Source organism: Danio rerio, chromosome 20 (assembly GCF_052040795.2).
Source record: "Danio rerio strain M-AB ecotype USA chromosome 20, GRCz13ab, whole genome shotgun sequence".
In the NCBI taxonomy this organism is placed as follows: Eukaryota; Metazoa; Chordata; class Actinopteri; order Cypriniformes; family Danionidae; genus Danio; species Danio rerio.
The window spans coordinates 45,587,379-45,615,309 of NC_141040.1; the positions used below are offsets into that span (position 1 = coordinate 45,587,379).

Below are 27,931 nucleotides of genomic sequence, written 5' to 3' on the forward strand. Positions count from 1 at the left end.
ATATATATATATATATATATATATATATATATATATATATATATATATATATATATATATATATATATATATATATATATATATATATATATATATATATATATATATATATATATATATATATATATATATATATATATATATATATATATATATATATATATATATATATATATATATATATATATATATATATATATATATATATATATATATATATATATATATATATATATATATATATATATATATATATATATATATATATATATATATATATATATATATATATATATATATATATATATATATATATATATATATATATATATATATATATATATATATATATATATATATATATATATATATATATATATATATATATATATATATATATATATATATATATATATATATATATATATATATATATATATATATATATATATATATATATATATATATATATATATATATATATATATATATATATATAAATATATATATATATATATATATATATATATATATATATATAAATATATATATAAATATATATATATATATATATATATATAAATATATATATATATATATATATATATAAATATATATATATATATATATATATAAATATATACATATATATATATATATATATATATATATATATATATACATATATATATATATATATATACATATATATATATATATATATATATATATATATATATATATATATATATAGTTTTTTTTTTCCTTCAAGTGATTTTTATAGAACAGAGGTGAAAATATAAAAATATAAACTGACACTGAAATGCAGACTGAAGGTATTCTGGGATGCACACGTTGTTTACAGGCTTCTGTATGATGCATCACATCACACTTCTATTACTCTGTCCAAATCAAATCTCTCTGCTGTTGCATGCATGTCTAAAACTGGAATATGTGTGTGCGTATTGGTGGATGCACACATGCATATGTGCGGGCTCCATCTGTCTGGTAACTGAACCCCACATCTGGCATTGTCAAAACTCAGAAAAGCATAACAAGACAAAAAAGAAGAGCTGCCTTCTTTCAGATGCAGCAGGTAAATAGGGTTTTAGCCAGCAGACATCAGGCCATGTTTTATTCAATACCAAAGACCTATTAATCTTATAATATTGAAATGCACATTGCTTAGAACCTTAACCTTGCGTTTTAAGAGAACTGGTAAAAATACGTAGACGTTATGGTGCTTTCTTTCTAGGAACTTTAAATTTACGATATGAGGTCTGTTCAAGTCACTTTGGTCAGCAACCAAAATGTTGTGGTCCAAAATACTAGTAAAAAATTAATTGTACTTTTGACATTTTTGATGCACCAATCAACTAGCAACTAGAACACTTAAAATGCAGCAAACATCCAGGGAATGTTGTAGCAATTTAAATGTTGGCAAAAGATGCAGAAAAGAGGTTGTTAACAGACAGGATAAGCTTATCTGATTTATCTGTTGCAGATGTACTCTCTGTACTTGCAGCTTTAACATGTCCTCTAAACAAAGAGGCTGAAACAGACCACGGAGTAAACTGAGATCATTAATATGCATGTCCCAGGCATAGTTTGTCTGGCCACAATTATTATACGAATATAATTTTTTCACCTTATTTTTGTTTTATTGCATGTATTTTACTATACTTACACATAACTTGATTGACATCACTGCGTCACCACGTTATCCACATTTGGAGTTTCATGTAATTTTGGGCGTTTCATTTTTTATTTGTTGACTTTACCTGCAGTTTGCAGTTTCCCTTTCATTCTGGAACAATTCATGCATGCCCCCATGACCAATGAGGTTTTAAGTGCTGGTAGTGTTGTTTTAATGGAATTTGAAAAAAACATTTGCATTTCGTGATGCAGATGTCTGTGCTCCTCTCACTTTGTAGATGCAGAGAAATAGTGTCAAACATCCATGTGTAAAAATGCATTGAAAATCCTACATACAAAATCAGCATACTTCACATGTGTTCATTTGATTTCTGTTTTGTTCGAATATGACTTTAGTCGGATTAAGGTAATCAAAAATCACTGTTTACATGGTAGACCCTTAATCAGAGTATTGTCACGATCATATCAAAATGGGATTATTGGTATTCATGCAAACATAATCATTGTCAGAAGGCAAAATGCAGGATATACAGATTAAAGATTTATACTGCACCAACCTTAAGAGGCATGAGGTCTGTTTTACTGTATATTTTGTTAGTTTAACGTGTATAATTTGCAGCGAATGTTTAAAATGAGGAAACAGACACATGCAAATTGCTGAATATAAATGTCTATTGCTTGCTTATGCATCTTGTCATATGACTAAAGCTCTTATTCTGAGTAAAAAGATAACAATATTTAGCTTAGCAACACTTTAGGTCACAATTCATACTATTAACTACTGATTTATCACCTGCCTATTATTAAGATATTAGCTGTCCATTAGTAATTATAAAGTATGATCTTATTCTCCGTCTCTAATCCTACCCAAAACCTAAACCCAGCTTCTACCTTCCTAATATTAATAAACAGCTAATTAGTGGTTTATTAAGCTGGGAGTGATAGTTAATGGCTCTTTAATACCATGAATTTGGACGTAAACAAACGTATGGTGCGATGATTGATTTTAAATATTGCCTGTTTTCATATATGTTAAATTCACAAAATAAAACTCTAAAAACATATGTCAGCCCCTTTACTACTATTTAGATATCAGACCGCAATTTAACATTTTTAATCAATGCACTTTTAAAACTAAATATTAAAAATAATACAAACAGAAAAACACTACATTATTTATTTACAATAATAAATGTTGAGCATGCCTAAATAAAATAACTTGTTTCATATAGTCAAGTTACTTGTGGTTTTCCTGTTGCTCAGAATAATAGAGCATGTTGCTAGCAATGGCAAGGATGTGGGTTTGGTGGATGTATCAATGCAAAGGATGTGTATCTTCAATGCAGTTTGAGTCATTTTGGATAATTCTCAGCATTTTGATGAACTTATGAACTGAGGTTGCATTTTAATAGAGAAAACGTCACTAATTTGGTTTGTACTTTGTAATATGTAGTTTTGAACATCCTTATGCTCTGTGCTAAAATAGGATATTGTGTTGGTTATTGACAGCAGGCATTATGTGACGTGAATAGCCAATCCCATCCATCAAATTCAGAGTTTGTGAGAGGAATAATTGCGATTTAAGAATGAACGTTCTGCTGGCGCTTCCCACGCTGAATCATAAAGTTAATCAAATTTGAGCTGTAAATGAGCCGGATCAAACCTGCAGATATAAATAAATGTGTAAAGCAGTGGGGGACTCCTCTCCGCTTTTACTTTGCATATAAAACAAGAGAGGGCTGCTTAATCTTTCATGAAGTACAGACTCAGACCTCACCTTTGACCTCCGATTTTCATTATTTCAAGGGCACGACTTTAGTGATGGAAAACAAGAGACGTCTGGCTAGACAGTAAGGGGTTTGTTTAAGGGATTCAGAGACGCCAAAGTTTCAAAACAAAGTACATGAATTGGAAGAGTATAAAGACTGTGCAAAACTTGAAAAAAAACCTCCTAAAAGAAGGTACAGTAACATAAAAGCATGTCTCAATATAATGTTTATGAAGCGCAGGCAGTGGTGGAAGGAGTACTGAAAAATCGTACTCGGGTAAAAGTACCATTCATTGCCTAAAAATGAAGTGCAAGTAGAGTAAAAGTATCTGTTGTGAATATTACTCAAAGTATGAGTAAAAAGTAGACATTTCAAAAGTACTCAAGAGTAGTAAGTATTACACCAATAAAAAGGATGCGTTTACATGTCATTTGTACGTGTGTGTGTGTGTGTGTGTGTGTGTGTGTGTGTGTGTGTGTGTGTGTGTGTGTGTGTGTGTGTGTGTGTGTGTGTGTGTGTGTGTGTGTGTGTGTGTGTGTGTGTGTGTGTGTGTGTGTGTGTGTGTGTGTGTGTGTGTGTGTGTGTGTGTGTGTGTGTGTGTGTGTGTGTGTGTGTGTGTGTGTGTGTGTGTGTGTGTGTGTGTGTGTGTGTGTGTGTGTGTGTGTGTGTGTGTGTGTGTGTGTGTGTGTGTGTGTGTGTGTGTGTGTGTGTGTGTGTGTGTGTGTGTGTGTGTGTGTGTGTGTGTGTGTGTGTGTGTGTGTGTGTGTGTGTGTGTGTGTGTGTGTGTGTGTGTGTGTGTGTGTGTGTGTGTGTGTGTGTGTGTGTGTGTGTGTGTGTGTGTGTGTGTGTGTGTGTGTGTGTGTGTGTGTGTGTGTGTGTGTGTGTGTGTGTGTGTGTGTGTGTGTGTGTGTGTGTGTGTGTGTGTGTGTGTGTGTGTGTGTGTGTGTGTGTGTGTGTGTGTGTGTGTGTGTGTGTGTGTGTGTGTGTGTGTGTGTGTGTGTGTGTGTGTGTGTGTGTGTGTGTGTGTGTGTGTGTGTGTGTGTGTGTGTGTGTGTGTGTGTGTGTGTGTGTGTGTGTGTGTGTGTGTGTGTGTGTGTGTGTGTGTGTGTGTGTGTGTGTGTGTGTGTGTGTGTGTGTGTGTGTGTGTGTGTGTGTGTGTGTGTGTGTGTGTGTGTGTGTGTGTGTGTGTGTGTGTGTGTGTGAACAAAACATTCTGTAGTGCATTTAGTGATTGCCCAGAAGGCACACAACATCATAATTAGATGTAGGTTGTGACGTCAGGTAACCAAAATTCAATGTCTACCCAGCATCTAATGACAACATTATTTTTAAGTCCAATATTGACATCAAATGACGTTAATACCTGGTCGATTTTAGGTTGTTAGAAAGCGACCAAAATCCAACGTCGAACTTAAACCAACGTCATATTGATGTCAAATACATTTATTCATCAGGTATGGCAACCAAAATCCAACGTCATAGTAGTAACGTCTTTTAAATTTTAAGCTGTAACATTTTTACACATTGATATTTGGTTGATTTTAAGTTTAACGCTGGTCATTGACGATGGCCTGACGTTGAGTTCTGATGTCAACCTGATTTTCATTTCCAAACAAAATGCAACATCCCCACGACATTAGGGTACAACATCAATCTAATGTCATGTTAATTAATCTTGCCTGCTGGGTGTTTAAGGCCATTTCACTCATCATACAGTAAACATCTGTCATCTTCTTATCAGTGACATGCATCTAAACAGTCTCTGGGTCAATGCGCGTGACAATTTTGGACTTTTTCTTGGATGTTTTTAATGCTTCCAAACAGTTTGCTGCAAAACTGCTCATAACTTGAAGTAGTTTATTATGATGCTTTTTGCCTTCTATGTGCGACTTGATTGGACAGGAATCACAGGACTGAGTTTACTAATCCCCATAGATGAGAAAAAGCAGTGACTGCAGGTTTTAGGAAAGTAATGGAGTAAGTACTGGTACAGCACTAAAAATGTACTCGAGGGAAAGCAAAAGTACACATTTATAAAACTGAGTAAGTTACAATTCCTGAGACAAACTACTCAATAATAGTAATTTGAGTATTTGTAATTGCTTACTTGACAACACTGAGCGCAGGACTGTAACTTTCACAGATTTTCAGATTAGTGTTCAGTAGGTGTAAGTGTTCAGAGTAGGTAAGTAGGTGAGTTTTTATCTGCATATGTTTATCCTATCCTATCCTATTTGGACTGGATTGTTTTAGAAGCACTTTTACAGAGTTGTCAAGCATGTTAAGGTGATGATGTTGTAAGTAATATTCATTTTGTTGCACAGACTAGTTGTTTCACCTTTGTAAGACCTATTAATTGTTTAATAAAATATTTGCCTGTGACTAAAGACATTAACAAAGTGCTATTCAAACACTGGCATATTATTGCAAGTGATCCTACCCCGAACGAATATTTAATAAATTCACCTCGTTCGGTAGACAAAAGAACATATAATATCCGTAATGTTGATAAGAGCTGATTTTAAACCCGCTTCGCATTTTTTAAATAATTTATAACGTGGTAATTTTAAATGTAAAAATTGTCAACAATGAAATTTCACATACAAAACATCAACTTTCATAAATCCCCATACAGCAAAAAAAGTTTAAAATTCAAGGCACTATTTCATGTAAGACAGCTAATATAATTTATATGTTGCGGTGCCCATGTGGTAAGACGAGTAGGCCTTTAAAAATTCGTATTACTTAACATCGTAAAACACCATTTCATTATCCACAAAGCTAAAGGAGTAAAGTAAAGAGAAAGTAAAGAGGCCTAATGGAGGAGGCTCATTCTTTATCCTTATGCTGCAGATAGTGTTTAACAGTTTTCTTACTAGTGCATATAGTGAAGTCCGCCATGTAATTAGCAAATGTGCCATGGTGTGACGCAAGTGATGTTTGTAAACAAATTTCGGGAGGAGCATGCGCAGAAGTTTCAGTATCGAATACGTCATTGACAATTATCCCATCATCAAATCAGTTTCTGAGCAACGCCTATATATACCAAAGCTGTCTTACCTGCAGCATCTCATGACTTCAGCATTGGCACATCCAATCGCTGTAGCCTCGTCCAAACAGCAAATTTCCATGAGGATGACACGGCTCCTCTTGCAAACTCCAAGCCGACGTCCAGCGCATCAACACTCGGCAGAGCATATCAACAGAGTCCGCGGTCTTAACTTAGGCCCGCCACGCCGCCGCTCTTTCAGACACCGGCAACAAACCTGAGCCGCTCCCCAGTTGGAAACCACCGGCCCAGATCAAGCGAGTGCCAGGCCACCGCTCTACAGGCGAAGCGCCACCATCGGCCAATTCGCCATGACAGCGTGAGCACGTCTCCGCTACGGGCTCATCCACCCCCCACGCACGGAACATTTCCACTTAGTAGCGCCCGCAATCGCTGCTCTCGGCGCCCCAAATTTAGGAAAAAACAAGCCAGTCCGCTCGTGAGTGTGACGTCACGCGAATCGGCTTCCGGGTCCAAGCGCTCTATTCAACTGCATGGGGAGACCCATGAAATGGTAATTATAACGTTTACAAAGCGATTTATTACTTTCGAAAATCATGATCACAATATATATGTCTATGCCTCATACATGATGCAAGTGATTAATTTTATAAATTGTTAAAAAGTTTGGTATTTGTTATGCAGCAAGCCCAAAAATGGTTGTGTACAACATGACTCTGTATAAAACTAACTTACTGCATAGGGAGACTCATGAAATGTTAATTATAATGTTTACAAAGCAATTTATTACTTTCGAAATCATTATCACAACGGGGTATATGCCAAAGCATGCTAATAGGACTCTTAATTTCCCAGTAACCTGGGCTAAGCACTTCGGGCGAATTGAATGCCAATGCAAGCCAGTGAGTTTAAGGTCTGTTTTCTTTAAAAATGAGCGATTTCCACTAGCTGAGTGATATCGCCATATCTTTATAATATGAGCATTTATTTGACCCCAGTATGTTTAATGGAGCTTATGTGTTAGCCTGCCGATTCTGACGACCGCGTGCGAGTAAACAGCTTCTGTCTAATTTTACGCTTGAGCAACCAAATAAATGCTAAAGTTAATTTAACTGAATGTATTTTAATGACATTACAACATCGATGCTGTATAAGGAACTGTACAAACGGAAAACGTTCACAATAACAGGTCACTGGAAGTGTATCAGCATGGGAAAAGCAGTAGTTCAGCATATACCCTATACATACGTCCACACCTTATATCTGACGGGCAGAAAGTGATAAATTTTTATAAATTGCTTATTGTTTTTTGGTAATTGTTATGCAGCAAGCAATGCTTGTGTACACTGATTTTGTATAAAATTAACTTTATTGTATAAAATTAACTTTATTGTGTGATGAGAATTTAAAGTGATCATAAACGAAGAAATTTCTCAACTCAAATGAGTGGCGGCTTGGACCCGGAAACAGTATTACTTGCGTCACCAATAGGTCACCACTTAACAAGCGGAGTCTTCCTTCATGCTGCTTGCAGATTAACCAGGTTTGTTCAGGCCCTGATGCAAGTTCCAGTGTGAGGCTGCCTCCGCTGATGTCACCAACGCCGGCAGCCCCTTCTCTCTTCTCTTTTCCTTCCACCTGTGATCCTAGGGCCATCAGTAGCGTGAGCACGCCTCCGCAATCGGCTCTAGCCCCCAACTTTCTTCAGGCCCCGACGCAAGTTCCAGCGTGAGGCCGCCTCCGCTGATGTCACTAGCACTGGTAGCTCTCCTCTCTTCTCTTTCCTTCCACCCGTGATCCTAGGGTCATCAGTAGCGCGAGCATGCCTCCGCAAACGGCCCTAGTCCCCAACTTTCTGTCAGGCCCCGACGTAAGTGCCAGCGCGAGGCCGCCTCCGCTGACGTCACTTACGCTGGCAGCCCCTCTTCTCTTTTCCTTCCACCTGTGATTCTAGGGTCATCAGTAGCGCGAGCATGCCTCCGCAAACGGCTCTAATCCCCAACTTTCTGTCGGGCCCCGACGTAAGTGCCAGCGTGAGGCTGCCTCCGCTGACGTCACTTACGCCGGCAGTCCCTCTTCTCTTTCCCTCCCACCTGTGATTCTAGGGTCATCAGTAGAGTGAGCACGCCTCCGCGAATGGCTCTAGTCCCTAAATTTCTGTCAGACCCCGACGTAAGTGCCAGCGTGAGGCCGCCTCCGCTGACGTCACTTACGCCGGCAGCCCCTCTTCTCTTTTCCTCCCACCTGTGATTCTAGGGTCATCAGTAGCGTGAGCATGCCTCCGCAAACAGCTCTAATCCCCAACTTTCTGTCGGGCCCCGACGTAAGTGCCAGCGTGAGGCTGCCTCCGCTGACGTCACTTACGCCGGTAGTCCCTCTTCTCTTTCCCTCCCACCTGTGATTCTAGGGTCATCAGTAGCGTGAGCATGCCTCCGCAAATGGCTCTAGTCCCTAATTTTCTGTCAGACCCCGACGTAAGTGCCAGCGTGAGGCTGCCTCCGCTGACGTCACTTACGCCGGCAGCCTCTCTTCTCTTTTCCTCCCACCTGTGATTCTAGGTTCATCAGTAGCGTGAGCATGCCTCCGCAAACGGCTCTAGTCCCTGATTTTTCTGTCAGGCCCCGATGTAAGTGCCAGCGTGAGGCTGCCTCCGCTGACGTCACTAACGCCGGCAGCCCCTCTTCTCTTTTCCTCCCACCTGTGATCCTGGGCCACGTATAGACTATATTCCTTAGATTCATCGTCTAGGTACTTAACATGTATAAACTTAAGTATGTTATTAACGTTTACATAGACAACACGCGTCTATAAAATAAATTGCTTAAATAAATTTGATAAGTAATTCTGGAGTAATAATAACACCAAGCTGATAAGCAACTTCAGCTCAGAAATCATCCAGAATCCCATTACTAGCTTACCCCATCTATTTTCACTGCGATTTCAAGTCGCAATTGCACTCAGTATAAACCATGGAACTCCATTCAAAACTTCAGATACTGCTCAATGCTCCTTGCACTACCTTAAGTTCCTTTAATCCTATCAATTAAGTTTTCCACAGAAATTAAACCTAAAAGTCAGTGGAAATGCGCTATCGTTGCCCCCTTTTTTACCATTTCAACCTCTAAACCTTTCCTAACCCTGGTCATTAACCCATTCAAGGAGTTCTATTATAAGGTTGCTGCTGCACAGCGACTGATCTCATTGGGGATGCACACCCTATTACGTACTACTGCAAACACAGTGGCTGCTTCCACTCTAGACACACGCCTTATTATGCTCCACTGCAAGCGCAGTGACTGCTCCTATCGTAGACGTACACATCATTATTATGCACCACTGCTAACGCAGTGACCGCTCTCACTGGAGACGCACACCTTATTTATCATGTGCCACCACAAGTCCAGCGACCGCTCCCACCGGGGAAGCCCACCTTATTATTATGCACCACTACAAGTGTAGTAACCGCTCCTACTGGAGACGTACACTTTATTATGCACCACTGCAAGTGCAGTGACCGCTCCTACGGGAGACACACACTTGATTATACACTACTGCTAGTGCAGTGACCACTCCTACGGGAGACGCATATCCTATTATGCACCACCGCTAATGCAGTGACCGCTCCTATGGGAGACGTACACCTTATAATTATGCATCACCGCAAGTGCAGTGACCGCTCCTATGGGAGACGTGCAAGTGCAGTGACTGCTCCTACGGGAGACACACACCTTATAATTATGCAGTGACTGCTCCTATAAGAGATGTACACCTTATTACACACTGCCGCTAGGGCAGCGACCACTCATACCCCATACAGGAGACACACACCTTATTATCATGCACCACTGTTAGTACAGTGACCGCTCCTACGGGAGACGTACACCTCATAATTATGCACCACTGCAAGTGCAGTGACCGCTCTTACGGGAGACGCACATCTTATAATTATGCACCACTGCATGCGCAGTGACTGCTCCTACGGGAGACGTACACCTTATTACAAACTGCCTCTAGGGCAGTGACCACTCATACCTCATTCAGGAGACACACCTTACTGTTATGCACCACTGTTAGTACAGTAACCGCTCCTACGGGAGACGTACACCTTATAATTATGCACCACTGCAAGCGCAGTGACTGCTCCTACGGGAGACGTACACCTCATAACTATGCACCACTGCAAGTGCAGTGACTGCTCCTACGGGAGACGTACACCTTATAATTATGCACCACTGCAAGCGCAGTGACTGCTCCTACGGGAGATGTACACCTTATTACACACTGCCTCTAGGGCAGTGACCACTCATACCCCATACAGGAGACACACACCTTATTATCATGCACCACTGTTAGTACAGTGACCGCTCCTACGGGAGACGTACACCTCATAATTATGCACCACTGCAAATGCAGTGACTGCTCCTACGGGAGACGCACATCTTATAATTATGCACCACTGCAAGCGCAGTGACTGCTCCTACAGGAGACATACACCTTATTACACACTGCCTCTAGGGCAGTAACCACTCATACCTCATACAGGAGACACACACCTTACTATTATGCACCACTGTTAGTACAGTGACCGCTCCTACGGGAGACGTACACCTTATAATTATGCACCACTGCAAGCGCAGTGACCGCTCCTACGGGAGACGTACACCTCATAACAATGCACCACTGCAAGTGCAGTGACTGCTCCTACGGGAGACGTACACCTTATAATTATGCACCACTGCAAGCGCAGTGACTGCTCCTACGGGAGATGTACACCTTACGCAGCACTGCAAGCGCAGTGACCACTCCTATGAGAGACTCATACCTCATCATACACCACTGTCAGCACAGTGACAGCTATTACGGGGATGCATACTTTAACACACAACATTGCTAATGCAGTGACCACTCCCATGGAAGACGCCCGTCTCCTGTGGGAGCAGACACTCTTGCTAGAGACATTCATCATGCACCACTATCAACACAGCAACTGCTTCCTCCCGAAACACATACCTTATAACTCAACAGCACCCCTCCAAATTTTTAAGATCAGCAAATTTTGGGGGGCTTGCACATTGTCTGGCTGCTGTCCTGTAACAAATAGCGTTTTTTGGGGAGCGCTCTGGGGCCGGGCTAGATACTTCGCTCGAATCCCAACTCCTCTTTGTTTCCTTATAAGGGGAATAACTCGAGTTGGGGTGTCTCCTCGAGCTCAGAGCCCTCCCCCCGGACAGCACGCCAAATACGCTTTATACTTAAACGAATGCAAGTGTGAACTCGTGAAGTGATGTTTGTAAACAAATTTCGGGAGGAGCATGCGCAGAAGTTTCAGTATCGAATACGTCATTGACAATTATCCCATCATCAAATCAGTTTCTGAGCAACGCCTATATATACCAAAGCTGTCTTACCTGCAGCATCTCACGACTTCAGCATCCCTCCACCACCCCGTCACCTCACCTCTTGCATTTCATTCCCAGGGGGAGCGCTCTGGGGCCGGGCTAGATACTTCGCTCGAATCCCAACTCCTCTTTGTTACCTTATAAGGGGAATAACTCGAGTTGGGGTGTCTCCTCGAGCTCAGAGCCCTCCCCCCGGACAGCACGCCAAATACGCTTTATACTTAAACGAATGCAAGTGTGAACTCGTGAACTGACTCTTAAAGGGAATGTGAGATGAGACACTCAAAACACACCCATAATTCATTAAGAGGATAAGCACAACCCTGTTAGTCCATGCGCCGGGGTGCAGACCGTATTTTTCTATCTGTAAAATAGCAAAAGTGGATTCAGACATGCCCTTAATGCTTATGTGCCATGTGCTTTAGACTTTGTGCCTAGATCGTTAAAAAGTATGGTGCCCTCTACTCTACAATATACGGATTAAGTGTCATTGTCGGGGGGGAGATCTCAATAAATTGCTTTTACAGCGTGAAGCCTATTTGATTTTCATTGTAGATACATTGTCTTCAAGAGTTTTAAATGAGGAGTTTGAGATTCATCCTTTTTCTTTATTGTTTAACTAGTTGTTTGAGTAAAGTTTTTTTGGCTATATTTTATTTATTTTGTAAACATTTGTATTTTTTTATTTTATTTTATATTGTATTTCTTTTTTATATTTTGTTATGTTTTTTCTTTATTACATGAAATAATATTAGGATTTGTAGTTGTATTTTCATTTTGAATGTTTAAGTTGTATAATTTATAAATGTGTATTTGTTGTGGTGAGAATGTATGAGATCATGTGATCTGGAAGTGTATAAAAAAAAGAGCAACATACTGTGATGAACACTGTCTGATGAAGAGCTGATGTGCTTAAAACATTACACGCCTTTGTATCAACCTAATTTAATCAATTATCATTTTTTACGGTTGCCGTCTTTTTGAAAATATATTTTTGCATGCTTTGCTGTTTGGCTGAGCACTCATTTAAAGTGATGTGTGTGCTTTTGTGCATTTTTTTCTCTTCGTAAGACATGTATCTTCAGGTGTTTTTCGTGCATGCGTGCGTGCATGCATGCGTGCGTGCGTGCGTGCGTGCGTGCGTGTGTGTGTATGTTTTATTCTCAGAGTTCTCACGAAAACTGAAGAAAATAACTCCCTACAAATTTGATGGTTTGAGAGTGAGTAAAGTTTTTTTAGGTTTTAAACTAGACCTTTAAGGAGATATAAAACAGGCATCCAGAGTGATACATTTATTCATAAATGTTTGTTTCTCTGTACGATTCAATTTCTACTGAAAAAAGTTCTGCGGGCATTGCATCAGAATTTCTCTTGGTTACATCTTGGAAATGTGTCTAAAAACATTCTGTGAAGGACATGCCTTCGTAGAAAAATACAGTCTGAAATCATTCTGACTGGGCAGTTAGACAGCTCCCTTCAGGTTCACAGTCAATAAAACTTTGTCTGCCTGTGTTCCAAATGATTTCATCTAAAGCATACTGTATGTCTCACGGTTCCAACAGTTACAGCAGGATAGAGAACTGTTCAGCTCTCCTTTCAAAAACTATGAAAATTTTAGCAAAATAAAAATTACCCCTTTTTTTGGTAGTACCCTAAACAATTCCATTACAATTGTATTGAAAATATACACTTACAGTTTATTAAGTATACATGTCCAACTTCTCTATAAGAATTTAGGCATGTAAACATGGTCAAAACGTTCTGTTGCAGTCATAAGGGGAGAGTGTGTAAGGCTGGGGAAGGCTTAGCCTCCCCCTGGCCAAAGGCCACGGAAATAGCGGCAAAGAGAAAAACTGCACTGAAAACATGTAACAGGTGTGAGGCGGAATATGAATATTGAACGTTGATGATTATCAGTACACTTTAGTTATTTTAAGCTTAAAGTCCCCCCGCACAGAAATGGAACTGTCCAACTCTGCACTTTGCTCTGGTGAGGGCTGTTTTTGAGTTCGCAGCAGCTCTGAAAATGAAACTAAAAGTGCTAGGCCAGTAAACTAATCTGATTTGCTGGTCAAGGACATAAGTAATAAAAAGACAAATGAGTATTATTAGAGAGGTATAATAATAAATTATTCTGGTTTAACTTGTTTTAAGTATTAACTTAAATCTTATTTGCAGTGTTGGAAGAAAAGTAAAAGGCCTACATTACAATCTAGTCACTCAAAGTAGCTTAATGTATTACTTAGCTACTTTTTAAGGAAAGTAATGTAAAAGTATGTGTTATTTATTTATTAATTAATATGCGTTTTTTTAAAGAGTAGCTTAAGGGGCTGATTACACCAAATACGCTTTTACGTTCCAAAAACACAAGGCGCACCGCACTGCCTTTTTTTTTTTGACAAGAAAAAATTGCTAGGCAGAAACTGAATTAACTGGGTATTGAGTGAGAGTGTTCTTGTTGATATTAATATAATTTTAAAGAGCACCTATGGTGAAAAAAACTACTTTTTTTAAGCTGTTTTGACAGACGTGTATGTGTATATATATATATATATATATATATATATTGTATAGACCGTCATATTGGGGTGATATAAACACACACAGTCCTTTTTTTCAATTTAACAACATAAAAACGGTGGACCAGCTGATTGGTGGAGAGGAGACGGATTGATGAAGCTAATTATGATATGGGGATGGTCAGGAGGCCATGATGGACAGAGCCCAGTGGGCAAATTTGGCCAGGATGCTGGGGTGAAACCCTTACCCCTATTTTTTATTTATTTTTTATTTTTTGAAGGACATCCTGGGATTTTTAATGACCACAGAGAGTCATCAATGAGCAGTATAGAGTTCCTGTCACTATACTGGGGCATAAGGACCCACACAGACCACAGGTTGGGCGGCCCCTGCTGGCCTAACTAGCACCACTTCCGGCAGCAACCTAGCTTCACCATGTGGTTTCCAATCCAGGTACTGACCGGGCGCAGCCCTGTTTAGCTTCAATAGGCAACCATGTGAGAGTTGCAGAGAGCTAGCATCCAGCATGCTTTGTAGGAATATAAATCCAGTTCAAATGCATCATTTGGAATTATATTTCAGGTGAATATCTTTTTTTAATTTACTGAATCATTTTGAATCATTATTTTGGTGGTGAAAAGAGCATCAGTGTTTAAATGTCAAATGGACATCAAGGTTTTCACATAAAGCGTGATTATAAAACGTCTTTGGTATGCTGTCCTGGGAGAGAGCCCTGAGGTCAAAGTTCTTGAGTCTGGGGCTCCCTCCCATTTGCATGGTGAGATGGGAGTTTGAGCTCAGGTAGATCTCGAGAACTCCCCCACTGTAGTAGCTAATGAACAGATACTAATTGCTCTTAGGAGATAACTACTTATTAGAAGCATGTCTATAGTGCCGATTTGAATTAGTCAATTAACTAAAGTTGCATGTCTTTGGTGAAAGGAAACTGGGGAACCTGGGGAAAACCCATGTGAGCACGGGGAGAACGTGTAAATGCCACACAGAAACGTCGGCTGGCTTGGTAAGGACTAGAACCAACGACGTTCTTGCTGAGAGGCAACAGTGTTAACCACTGGGCCACCGTGCCACCCAACTAGGAAAGGAAGATGAGAAGGGGGTATTCTTTAAAACCAAGATGGCTGTGATATGGAACTTAGGGTATTTATAGTGGCTTAGGAATCGTCTGATTGGTGAATCATGCGGAACATTGATAATGTTATTAAAACTGTTTATTTCTTGTGGCAAATGTGAGAGTGTAAATTTTAAATGCTTAAGTATTAAATAAATGAAAATGTCTTTTTGGAGCATGTATAGTACTAACACTTGCACTTTCATGTTGATTTTAGGGGGATTTTAACACCCCTGATAAGGAGCACATATTGCTCTGACAGTGCTGTAAGTTTTGACACTGTTCTCAAATGCAAACTGAGGGTTTTGGTATGGCTGATGCACAGCGGAGGCATCCTAATAGAGCTGAACAAATAGCATCATTGTTTGAGTTTAATTTGGTTTGGGAAAAGACAACGAGCAGGAGATAGCGGTAGTCAAGTTTCAGTCTACACAATGTAAATTTCCTTTTTAATTAAGGTCTTCAAGCGCTAACCTCCATCCACAATGCACACACACTCTTGAAACATGCAAACGGATATTAAATGACATTTGAGCGCCTTTCATCTTTAAGTTTTTAATCAAACATTAAGACGAATGTTTCAGACGAGCCATTGTGTGTACAAAGCCGAATTGCTTCATTTAACCAGTCGATTGTAATTCAAAGTGGGACTTATCAAAGAGAAGTATCAATTAGTGAAATTAATAATACAACATCGGCAGCCTTCATAATTCATCCCCCCAGCTTAAAAAGAAACCACAAGTCTACTAACGAAGCTGCTTAACTTAGGATATATTCAGCAGCTAATTAGAAATGCTTATTGATGTTGGGTTGTAAGAGAAAAGAGTCTGAGTGAATGTGTGTGTGGTGAGGAAAGATATGGATGAGGGGGAAAACAGGGCTCAGAACAAAATACTATTGTTTTGTTTTCTTCAGTACAGGATGCGTCTCAAAGAAAAGCATATACTGTAGCATTGCCAGGCCTTGAGGATAATGAAGCTTCATGTTGCGAACAAAGGCTGCTGATTGAACATTTAGAAAACAAACGCAGGAAAAACCAAAGGATTACAATGAATGGGAATCATTTCATTATTTTTCATCTTTCTGAAAAGTCAAATCTGAAGTTACTTTACTGTAAGTATTAGGGATGTCGGTTTCATTGTGTTCACTTAATGAACTAGCTATGGAAATAACAACACCTTAAGGTTTTTTTTAACACAATTTGAAGAATGCTGATAATCAAACTTTTGTAGAGATGCAATAAATGGTCTGTAAATAAGTCCAAATACCAATGTAGATAAATAAAAAAACAGATAAACAAAGTTGAAAGAACGTTGATGTTTTTGTCATGATCACCAGTGATCTAGCCTGTGCAGACGCTGGAGAACTACACATGACACTTAAACGAACTACAACTACCATCGTGCACCTCAGACACACCAGCTCCTGATTTTCCCTGATTAAGCTCATGATGGACTAATCCGTGGTAGTAAATTTCATTTAACATTAGGGGGTGGGTACAATTAATGTAATTTTTTTTCATGAGCCATTTTTAAAGGGGACACAAATAATAGTCAAATTGTGCATATATAAATGTACTTTAATATGTCCAGAAGTGTCCACGTTAATTAAGATGCTTATACAAAAAATACTGTGGTGTCAGTTCGGATGTAGCACAGTGCTCATTTAGTAAATGCACAGCTACACAATATGCTAATTGTGGCCATTAATGTTAACATTTTCCCAAGTGATCACAAATAAAACAATGGATGGAAAACGGCTTTGGTTTTACTATTGTAAACAAGCTGATATTAACAAGATGAGATATATTTTAATCACTAATATAGCAGATTCACAAAAATTACATCTGTAATCTGGATTTTTGCCACAACTGGAGATCAACATTAGACACGAGTCAGGTGTGTGGCTGTGGCTCAGTTAGAGTAGGTAAGGTAGGCTGGGAAAGCAGGCAGTGGGTCAAACCACTGTGAGGAAGGGGAGGGGGAACTAAACCATTTCGAAATGCATTTGTATGTGTTTTTATTATTTTACATCTCAATTATTTTAGATATAAATACATATATTTTTTCACAATAGAAAGTGCAATGATTTATTTATTTATTTACTTTGTTAAAGGGGGTGGGGGGGTGGGTGGATGAACTATATAAACAGCATACTAACACACAGACCACACAGACTTATGATGCTGTATCATGACAAGATGTCCGGCTGGATCCATTCAACAGACTTCTGTTATGGTTATGTCAGGACAACGGAGATGAGGACTCGCATGCAGTTTATTGATCAAGAGTAGTGTGGCAGGCAGATGGTCAGGACAGGTGGCATAATTGCATAAACAATAAAACTAAACAAAGGAAACAAAAACACTTCATAATGCTAACAGTGAACAAGACTCAGCAAAGTCTGTGTGGGTGTGTGCTGTTTATATGGTTCATCTGTTTAGTCCTTCATGAGCTTCCAGGTGTGCGTATGTAATTGGAGAAATCAGGAACTGATGTGTCTGAGGTGCATGATGGGAGTTGTAGTTCATTTAAGTGGCATATGTGTAGCTCTCAGCGATCTGCAAAGGCTAGATCGCTGGTGATCGTGACAGCTTTAAGCATTAAGAACATTGTTTTGTGTTTAATTTGCATTCATTAGAGTTGCTGCATTGAGTAATTTAAGTAAATTATCAATTATAAGTCTTATTGTATATTTTTATATTGTATTTTTTGTATTTTATTAATATTTGTTTACATTAATGATGCAAAATGTATCATACACACACATATAATACATTTTGTATCACTAATGTAATAAAATGATGTATTTAATACAGTACTGTATGTTCTGTTTTCTTTATAAAGTTGTAAATTCTTTAAAGTGTTTTTTTTTTTTTTTTGTCTTATAGTGTGTTTTTTATTTATGATATTGCTAGGAGTTGTTATTTTTTCATGTAAACTGAAATTCCCTGCCTTTGCAGATATGGCCAGCCCATTTTTCATCTTTTTTTTTGATTGTGGTTGCAGAGGAAAAGCAAAGATATTTACTGCCTTGTTACTTCTTTTTCCTTTTTTCTCCTGCAGTCTTGATAGAGTTGAAGACCCCCAAGAGACATAAAACACACTGGAACTAAGACCTGCCATGGAACCATATTGATTAACAGCTTTGACAGCTTCCCAATCTGAGAGCGCTTCAGAAATGAGGATCTCAGGCCTGCTGGAGGTGTATGAATCACAGTTTCACGGTCAGAGACTCCAGATAAACTCAACTAATGGATTACTGGACCGGACCTGCCTGAAGACTGACCGCCGGGGTAAAACCGCACCGTCTCTGGACAAGGTGACACAGAGATTGCCAAGGTATCAGCCAAAATGTTCAATCTATTCAACCACCTTTCACATTTTGCTGAAATGCTGAGTCATATAAATGTCTTTTCATTGGCACAGCCTGTGAGAGAGTGATTGTGGTCGCATTCCAAAGGTAAAAAAAAAATCTTTATAAAGTGTAGCTTTCTGGAAATGGTTTTAAAAATAAAGTCAGAGATCAAATGTAATTAATATGCACATAGTGTATCGTGATAATGAAGAAATCAGTAATTTTGCCATGTGATTGAGAAATATAGTTGTTTTAGGCTGACTTTTTATAGTGAAATAAAAATAAAACCTTCAAACTAAACAATTTTAACATTGAAATGAACTTAAATTGGACCTATTATGCAAAAATCACTTTTATAAGGGGTTAAACAGTTCTGTGGCAACAGTCTATAAATATAAGCAGCTTCTAATGGTGTGAATTTATTAATTTTATTTTTTTTAATAAAAAAAGTGTCTGCAGAAAAACTTTGGTTAGCATTCTCCCTTTGTATGTGCCATCAGAGGGGGAAATCCCCACCCATTACTGACAATTTCTCCTTCATTAGTATAGGATGGTATTTTTTGAATCTGCATTACGGTTGATCCATGATTCGTACAGGTCACAACCCATGGTTTGGAACACACATGAACTGCTAAAACATTTTTTAAAAACTTGTAGATTACCTCAAAATTTGTATTGATATTTGTATTGATCGCAGGGAGATTGCTTCTCGCGTCATTCAGGTCACATGTCTAAAAGCATTTAGGCTTTCCTGTAAAATACAATCATGACGTAAGTTGTGATAGGTTATTAGGGATGTGGTGGTGGGTTTTTTAGGTTATTAAATGTGTTTTCTGTCACTGCTTGTTTTGCTTGTATCAATGCATTCAGTGTAAGCTGCATGTTTAATCATTAAAAGATCGGGATCTCAATGCCCATGCAACAAATTATAACCATTACTATAATGTTAGATTACAAAATTTAGGCATCGCGGTGGCGCAGTGGGTAGCATGATCGCCTCACAGCAAGAAAGTCGCTGGATCAGTTGCCATTTCTGTGTGGAGTTTGCATGTTTTCCCAGTGTTGGCGTGGGTTTCCCTTGAGTGCTCTGGTTTCCCGCACAAGTCCAAAGACATGCGCTATAGGTGAATTAGGCTGTCGTGTTTGTGTGTGTGGAAGGGCATCTGTTGCATAAAACATATGCTGGATAAGTTGGTGGTTCATTCCGCTGTGGCGACCTCAGATTAAGAAAAGGACTTGGCCGAAAAGAAAATGAATGAATGAATGTCCACATTTAGCGTTATCAGCAACAGCAGATACAGTGAATTTTTCCAGAGTATTGAATGTTTTACTATTTATTTTTATTCAGCTGATTATGTCTTATTACAGTTTTGCTTGTTAAACCCTAAAGTGTTTTGCAGTACTGTTTTTGTAATAAACTGAAAAGAAATTACATTCGTACCCTCCCCTTTCAGGCTGATCTGAAAAATGGTCCGATCCATGACTAAAACCTTCATGTGATCTGAAACAGAAGATTTGTGTTCTGTTACACCACAGTTGTTACACAACTGACATCTGAGAACTCTGAGAGCTCTGCCCTCTAGACAAAAGAATGCCAAATTGGCACAATTTGGATCCAAGACTAAAATAGGAAGTTTAAAAAGTTATAAAACATTATTTGTACACTCTAGGGACATCATAGACTTATTTTACATCTTGTTAAAGGGGGAATTTACCTTATTTTTATTTAATTTATATTACAAGGCACCTATGTTACCCCTTTTTTTAGATTTAATATAAGTGTTTTGCGTCTCCAGAATGTGTCTGTAAAGTTTCAGCTCAACACCCATCAGATTTTTCATTATACCTTTTACAAGATTCTGTTTTATACATTTTTACACTCGGGGGCTGTTTTGTCGTACTGCGCCTTTAAGGCTAGTCCTCCCCGCCCACCGTTTCTATGTGCCTTTCTGCGTGCCTTAGTCTTCTCCTTCGGTTGCATCAGACAACAGACAGACTTAAAGGAAGTAGATCTCACGAAGTGTTTGTGAGAAATACTACAATAAGAACTTTAGCAATGAATATTTGTTGTACAGTTGCATCGATTAGTCACACACAATGTCGTTCCAAAGTTCACGAGCACACACACACAGATACACACGCAAACACAGCGCAGCAGACACGCACACAGACAGACAGAGCGCGCGTTTAGCTTTGCACTCTTTTTGCACGCATATTTGGCAGGATACAGGCTAGTCTGTTGCTAACTGCTGTATGGATATTTGTCATGTTAATGTGCAAAATAAATCTGATTTAAAGTCCACAAAGCTGGATTGAAGTGTCTTCCTCAATAATTATTCTGACACGTGGCTGTGCTGATGAAGTAAAGCTGAAGTAAACTGCTGTAATTCATCGCTGTTTTAAAACATTTTAAACATGTGAAACTTACTCTAGATCACATCTGATAATCCTGGCGAACTGAACAGACCTTTTATTCTTGGTTGCTTTGCCCATGTCTGGTCTTGTTGATATGATTATACACATGACTACCAGGACATGTTAATACGCGCAGCTGTCAATCAATGCGGTGGGCGTAGGGACCTCACTCCTACATCAAGTTGCGGTCGGTCTGAAAACCGCTCCAATTAGTCCACCGTTTTTTATTATTAAATTGAAAAAAAAAAAAGGACTGAGTGTGTTTATATCAGCCCAATATGACGATCTATACATTATATCTACACACGTTTGTCCAAACAGCTTTTTCACCATAGCTGCCCTTTAAAAGGACAATAACCAAAGCTTATGTAGAGCTTATATACAAATCACAATAATAAATGTCAAAAATATACAACATAATAACTGAATTTACAATATTTACAAGTAAAAATTGGAATATGAGAATACAAACCTGAAACTATTACAAAATAAGCCACAGATTTAATTTAATTATGATAGCATTTATTATTATGTTTCTTTTTGTTCCTAAAGAGATATTTTGCTCAAATAATGTACTTCTGTCATTATTTCTGTTACATTTTTTTCCAACTGTAACCTTTTATATTCCAGAGAAGAAATGAGTCATGAAGATATTTTTATTTTTGTCATAAGTAAATGTCATCTGCAATCATTTGGAAGCATCAATTCACAATCTAAAATGAAAATAATACTCACCTTTATTCACCCTACAGATGTTTAGGTTGATTTAGTCAAAAGTCAACCGAAGTGAAGTTTATTTATAAACTAATTTCAAAAGGAGCATGTGCTATTGATTGACTGTGGCTGGTCCTGCGTTAGCTAATGCATGAACCACCAATCAGACGATTCCTAAATTGCTATATGTAAATAAACAGAGCATCTTACATTAGCCATCTTCGTCTTGAAGAACCCCCCGTCCACCTCTACCCCTCCCCATTTCCTTGACAGGGTGGCCTGGCGGCACTATGGGTAGCACTGTGGCCTCATAGCAAGAATGTCACGGGTTAATGTCTTCACCTGGCCAAGTTGACATTTCTGTGTGGAGTTTACATGTTCTCCCTGTGTTTGCGTGGGTTTCCGAGATCCACCTGAGCTCAAACTCCCCTCTTGCCCTGCAAACAGGAGGGAGCCCCAGACTAGAGGATCTTATGAGCTTAGGGCTCTCTCCTGGGACAGTACGTCAAGCACGCTTTTATAATCAATCATCAGCTATGTGTGGACTCTTGAAATAACAGATTGCACAATGCACAATATTTGCAAATGTGGATTGTATTTTGACATTCCCAAAAAGAAAATGACTCAAACAAACCAAAAAGAAAGCATCAAAGCATGGACCATTTCATCCAGTGTAGAGTAGACAAAATAAAGGCAGAGTTTTTTTTTTTTTTTTACTTCATTATTCACAATGACATGAGGACAGCAATTATACACTAGACAGAGAATGATTTGAGCGGCAGGGTGGATGTGTTTAAACTCCGCTGCTTGCTAAACGATCCATTTTGAAGTCCTGAAAAAAGGAGTGTGAGCTCTCAGACTCACCTGCTGGCCTGTAGTTCCTCGGTAGTTTCCTGTCCTCAAAGCCTCTTGAAGTCTGTACGGTTTATAGCTCAGCGTGGACTTCAAATATGAGTGCATTCATTTCTCCGACACATCTGAAACTGGAACACCTGGTGAGAGAAAGACACGTTTGCGCTCTCAAACCCCCAACTCTAATCACAAAACTCCCTCAACAGGATTCCGGCAAATGAGATAAAGACAAGAATGGAGAGGAAAATTGAGCCGTATAGTGAGTCTAGGCTCTAGACAATTACCGATGGAGGTGTATCGGCTCTGCGGCCTGGACTTTGGATGAAAAGGTGGCGAGTGTGGGAGCACGGACCGTATCGATTTTTGGTTCAGCACCAGGTAATGTTTGCAATACAAAACAGTTTGCCCCCCTTTTGTTATTCCCATAGCAGATGAAGGTTACCTTGGATACTTGTCACTTAGTTGATGCACTTTACCCCGAGCTATTTACTATAATAATAAGCACTGACTGTTCCTATGGCCTAATGTATGATTATGTGTTTGCGCTAAAGGCCAGGATGATGAAAGGGCAAGGGGTGTTTAGGCTGCTGCTGGTGGGATTCACACTTGCTCGCGGTGGATTCAGATTCTGGACTCATCTTGCCTGTATGTAGTAGGCATGATCTTTAATATTGAATTTGATCTATTTATGTCACTACAGTATGTTTATTTATCGAACTTATAAGACTTTTGTTTGCTAAACTGTAAAAACATTCTGGGTTTCATATAACTGATTTGTGTTGGACCAGATTGAAGGAATTAGGTTAACTTAATAGTTTTTACACATTTAGGTGGTTGAACATAAAACAATTAATTTGTCTTGCCAAAAACCTCAGCTCATTTTAAATAAGTAGTTTGAACAAAGAGCAAACATAATCTTTTGATCACTGTTTGTTCATTCATTTATTCATCTTCCTTCAGCTTAGTCCCTTCATGCATCAGGGGTTGACAGAGCGGATTGAACCGCCAACTTATCCAGCCTATGTTTTACACAGTGAATGCCCTTCCAGCTGCAACCCAGTACTGGAAAACATTCATACACACTAATTCACACACACACACACACACACACACACACACACACACACACACACACACTGTGCCAAATTTAGCTTATTCAATTGGCCTATACCACATGTTTTTGGAATGTGGGGGAAACCATATATATATATATATATATATATATATATATATATATATATATATATATATATATATATATATATATATATATAGATATATATATATATATATATATATATATATATATACACACACAAATAAAAAATAAAGTAATAATAATATGATAACAATAATGAAAATTATTATTATTAATAACAACAAAATAATGATATAATAATAATAATAACAATAATAATAATACTGATAAGAATAATAATAATAATAATTCTTCTTCTTCTTCTTCTTCTTCTTCTTGTTATTAACAATAAGGATATAATAATAATAATAATAATAAAAATAGTAGTAGTTAGGGATGGGAAGATTAACCGATATGTATCGATACGCGGTCATGCGCGTGCACGATGCGAGTGCATTGGTAGAGCATCAGAGGATGAATGAAATTTTGGAAGCAAATCGAGATGCATCGGTTTTTGCGAGATGCATCGGTTTTTCCAAGATACAACTTATATTTTTAATATAGAATGTATTTTTTATTTATTAACAAGTGTTGTCAACCTGTTTTTGGTGCATAATTTAATCGACCTACATAAAGTATGCATTAGCAACGGGCTTGCAGATGTGTACACTTACACTACAACTCAGTGTATCAGGTGTGCGGATGAAGCTAGTGGTGCGCCCTCAGAAAGCGCGAGAAGCAAAACAAACATTTTATTCCTCACTGAGTTTTAAATCTAAAGTATGGCAACATTATGGATTCTGCAAAAAGGATGGATGACATGACAGGACAGATGCAATTTGCAAAATGTGCAGCGTATCTGTAAAATACACGGGCAGTACGACTAATCTGATATCTCACTTGAAGTGGCGCCTCGGTGTTGTTGTGGAAGCATCTTCCAGTGTTCCTGCATCCCCGGCTTCCTGCACTGCTTTAACTGTAGCAACCAGCTCCAAAAGTGGTGAGAAAAGCATTGAAAGTTTTCTCCATGCGCAACAGTTCTGCTCGCTCTACGCCAATAACGAATGCTATTGCATTGTTCATCTGCAAAGATATTCAGCCTAATGTCACGGAGAACGAAGGTTTTAAACACCTCCTGTTAATTTTTATTTATTTGTATTTTTTATTAGCCTGTTGTTTACAGTGACAGTGATGTTTCAAAGCAACATAACACTGCTAGTTCACGACCTTAAGTTTTGAATATTCAGTGGCAAAATATCTTTGTGAAACTTGTTTTCATAGTTGAAAAGTTAAATCACAATTCTTGTTGTGCAATGGTAAACCTTTATGTTGAAAGTGCAAATATATACATTTATAATATATATTGCACTTATACATTCTGTTTATCTTGAAAATACTTAAATAATATGTGCTATATGTTCTAAAATGGCCCTCTACTGTAAACTGACACTCTGGCTCTGAGAGAAAAGGCAGTTTGTAAAAAAAGTCTTGGTTTTACTTGGTTAATAAATAATCAAACGCATTCAATGGCACAGCATCCTTTTTTTACATCATCTCATAAACTTGATCTAATAAGTCAGTGCTGAATTATCGCATTGTATCGTGATATGGGTGTAAATCGTATCGTGTTGCATCGCAATGTCACAAATGTATTGCTAATATATCGGATCGTATTCTTTGTATCGAGATGCGTATCGGATCGGCATTATAGCTTAGATGCCCAACCCTAGTAGTAGTAGTAATAATAATAATAATAATAATAATGAAAAAAATAATAATGATAATGATAACAACAATAATAATAATAATAATATTATTATTATTATTACTATTATTTTATGGTTATTATTATTATTATTATTATTATTATTATTATTATTATTATATTTTGTTGTTATAATAATAATTATTATTATTATTATTTATTATTGTTTTTATTATTATTATTATTATTATTATTATTATTATTATTATTATTATTACCTAATCAATATTATTCCATCTGTTACGATAACCAGCGATCGCTCTCCAGAGATCGCTGGTTTCCACTATACCAGGACTACACTTCCGCATATCCCAGGACTACATTTTCATACATGCACTTCTTCCAGACACGCACGCCTGTTCATTCATCTAACCTGATAACAATCACCAGCTGAACCTTGTCATAGACTGATATCATACCATACATAAGCCCAGGCACGTGCACACATAGGGCTCAACCTGTGCAGTGCACATGCCCTTTTTATTCTTGGATAGAAAGTGCCCTTCCAAAATGATCAAAAGTGCCCCCGCGACGCGACACACCCTCCGTCCCGCCCTTCAGTAGGCGCACGACAACACTGATCTTGAGTACGCGCGCTCAATCCCCCCTCCCCTGCTTTACAGTACGCGCGCGACAACACAGCTGATCAGAACGCGCGCGACAACACCGCTCTTTAGTACAACACAAGTCCCTGCCTTACGACCTGTTGCCTTTTATACTGACTACATTTCTGGACTGCCTGTATATACCCGTTTGCACCTGTATGACCACTGCTTGCCTGACGCTGAATAAACCTGCTTATTGGATTTTAACTCAGTTGTATCTGTCACTCTCCCCCCAGTCGTTACACCATCAAAATGTGCCATAACATTTAGTAATTTTTTTTTCCATTGCTAATATATTAATTTAGCACAGTCACATGACACAAAGGTGTTTTGGAGCAAAGTTTGCAGAGGAATTGCCCTGCTAGCTGATATTTCCAAGCGTGTTGCTTCTCTGAAATAGCCCTAATTTCTCATGCTGTGGTGGTGTTTTGTGGATTTTGTTCTGTCAAGTTTAATTTAGAGACACAACTCTGAAGAGAGTGTCAGAGAAGATATCAAAGCCTTATAGACAACAGTCTGTTCTCCCCTGCGCTAAGTTGAACAGTCTCTTTCTACAGCCGTAGCATCTTAAGCAGCTTAAGGTTCTTTAAGCTCCTTCCTCAACATACACAAACCGTTCCCAGCATGCTCTCCTTTTCATTCAACATACAGTAACTGTGCGCTTAATGTTCAAGCTTAACTTTGAGCTTGGTGTTACTGCTGGAACTGATGTTGCCGTCTTTTTTTCCAGTGTGGTATTGCATTATGCATGCTGGGCCAGATGCTTTTATATCTGTCTAAAATGTTTCTGCAGCGCTATGGTGTAGTGGGTGAAGTTAGCAGTTTTGGAACTCTAAGCTATTTTTATATATGAAAACATAAAATAAAATAAAAACACTAGATCACTGTTATATTCATGTGCTTGCTGTTAAAGCCTACATTTTGTAGCTGACATTTTGAAGCTCAAAATTAATAAATTGTGCAGCAGTTCACCTGCTAATATAGGTTTTATTATGTGTGTGCTCATTTTGTGAGACCGATTTAAATCTGAATATATCAGTATGGACCTTATTCTTCTTGTATAAGTGGGCGCAGCCATTTGAATATTTTTGGCTCAAGACTTCCGGTCTCATTTACTTCCATTAATTTTTTATACGTTAAGAACAGTCCGTTTTGCTGCTTGATGTTGCAAACTGATATTTTCTTGTTATATTATTCTGCTTTGTCTGTAGACTGTAGTCATGCAGACACTTTTTTGTAGGGCAAACTGCTGTTTATTATCCCTAATCATTTCTCCCATAGGAAGCTGAATAAGAAGTTTTAATGCTGTGTTCACACCAGACATGGCATGTGTGGATAAATATTCACGCGTGAACATTTTGAGTTTATTTGCTTCATTTGCATGTCAAATCCGATTAATTTGCCATCGAATTCACTTTACAATAGACGCAGATTCACGTCAAGGGCAGGGCTTATGTTTTCCCGGTGAACTAGCTTCGTTACTTAATGGCTGACATGGATTTTTGAGAAAATAGCTGTGTTTGTGCTTTACAAAGGCTGAAAAACAGCATCAATTCGTTTGGAGCTTTGTCTGAGTCCACTAGATCCTTTCAGAGGTGCACC

General features: G+C 38.3%; 1 long non-coding RNA gene across 9 annotated transcripts in view; it reads left to right on the forward strand.

Annotated features, from left to right (window-relative positions):
- LOC147832306 (uncharacterized) overlaps positions 1 to 27,931 on the forward strand; it is a 277,320-nt gene that overhangs the window by 97,458 nt on the left and 151,931 nt on the right. For 5 of the 9 annotated variants that reach the window (XR_015519097.1, XR_015519098.1, XR_015519099.1 and 2 more), the window contains exons 2-3: positions 18,549 to 18,824; positions 23,028 to 23,199. This is a non-coding gene — a long non-coding RNA (uncharacterized LOC147832306). Of the gene's footprint in view, positions 1 to 18,548; positions 18,825 to 23,027; positions 23,200 to 23,372; positions 23,467 to 27,931 lie in introns of those variants that run through there. The other 4 variants (XR_015519104.1, XR_015519105.1, XR_015519103.1 and 1 more) reach the window with 2 other exon arrangements.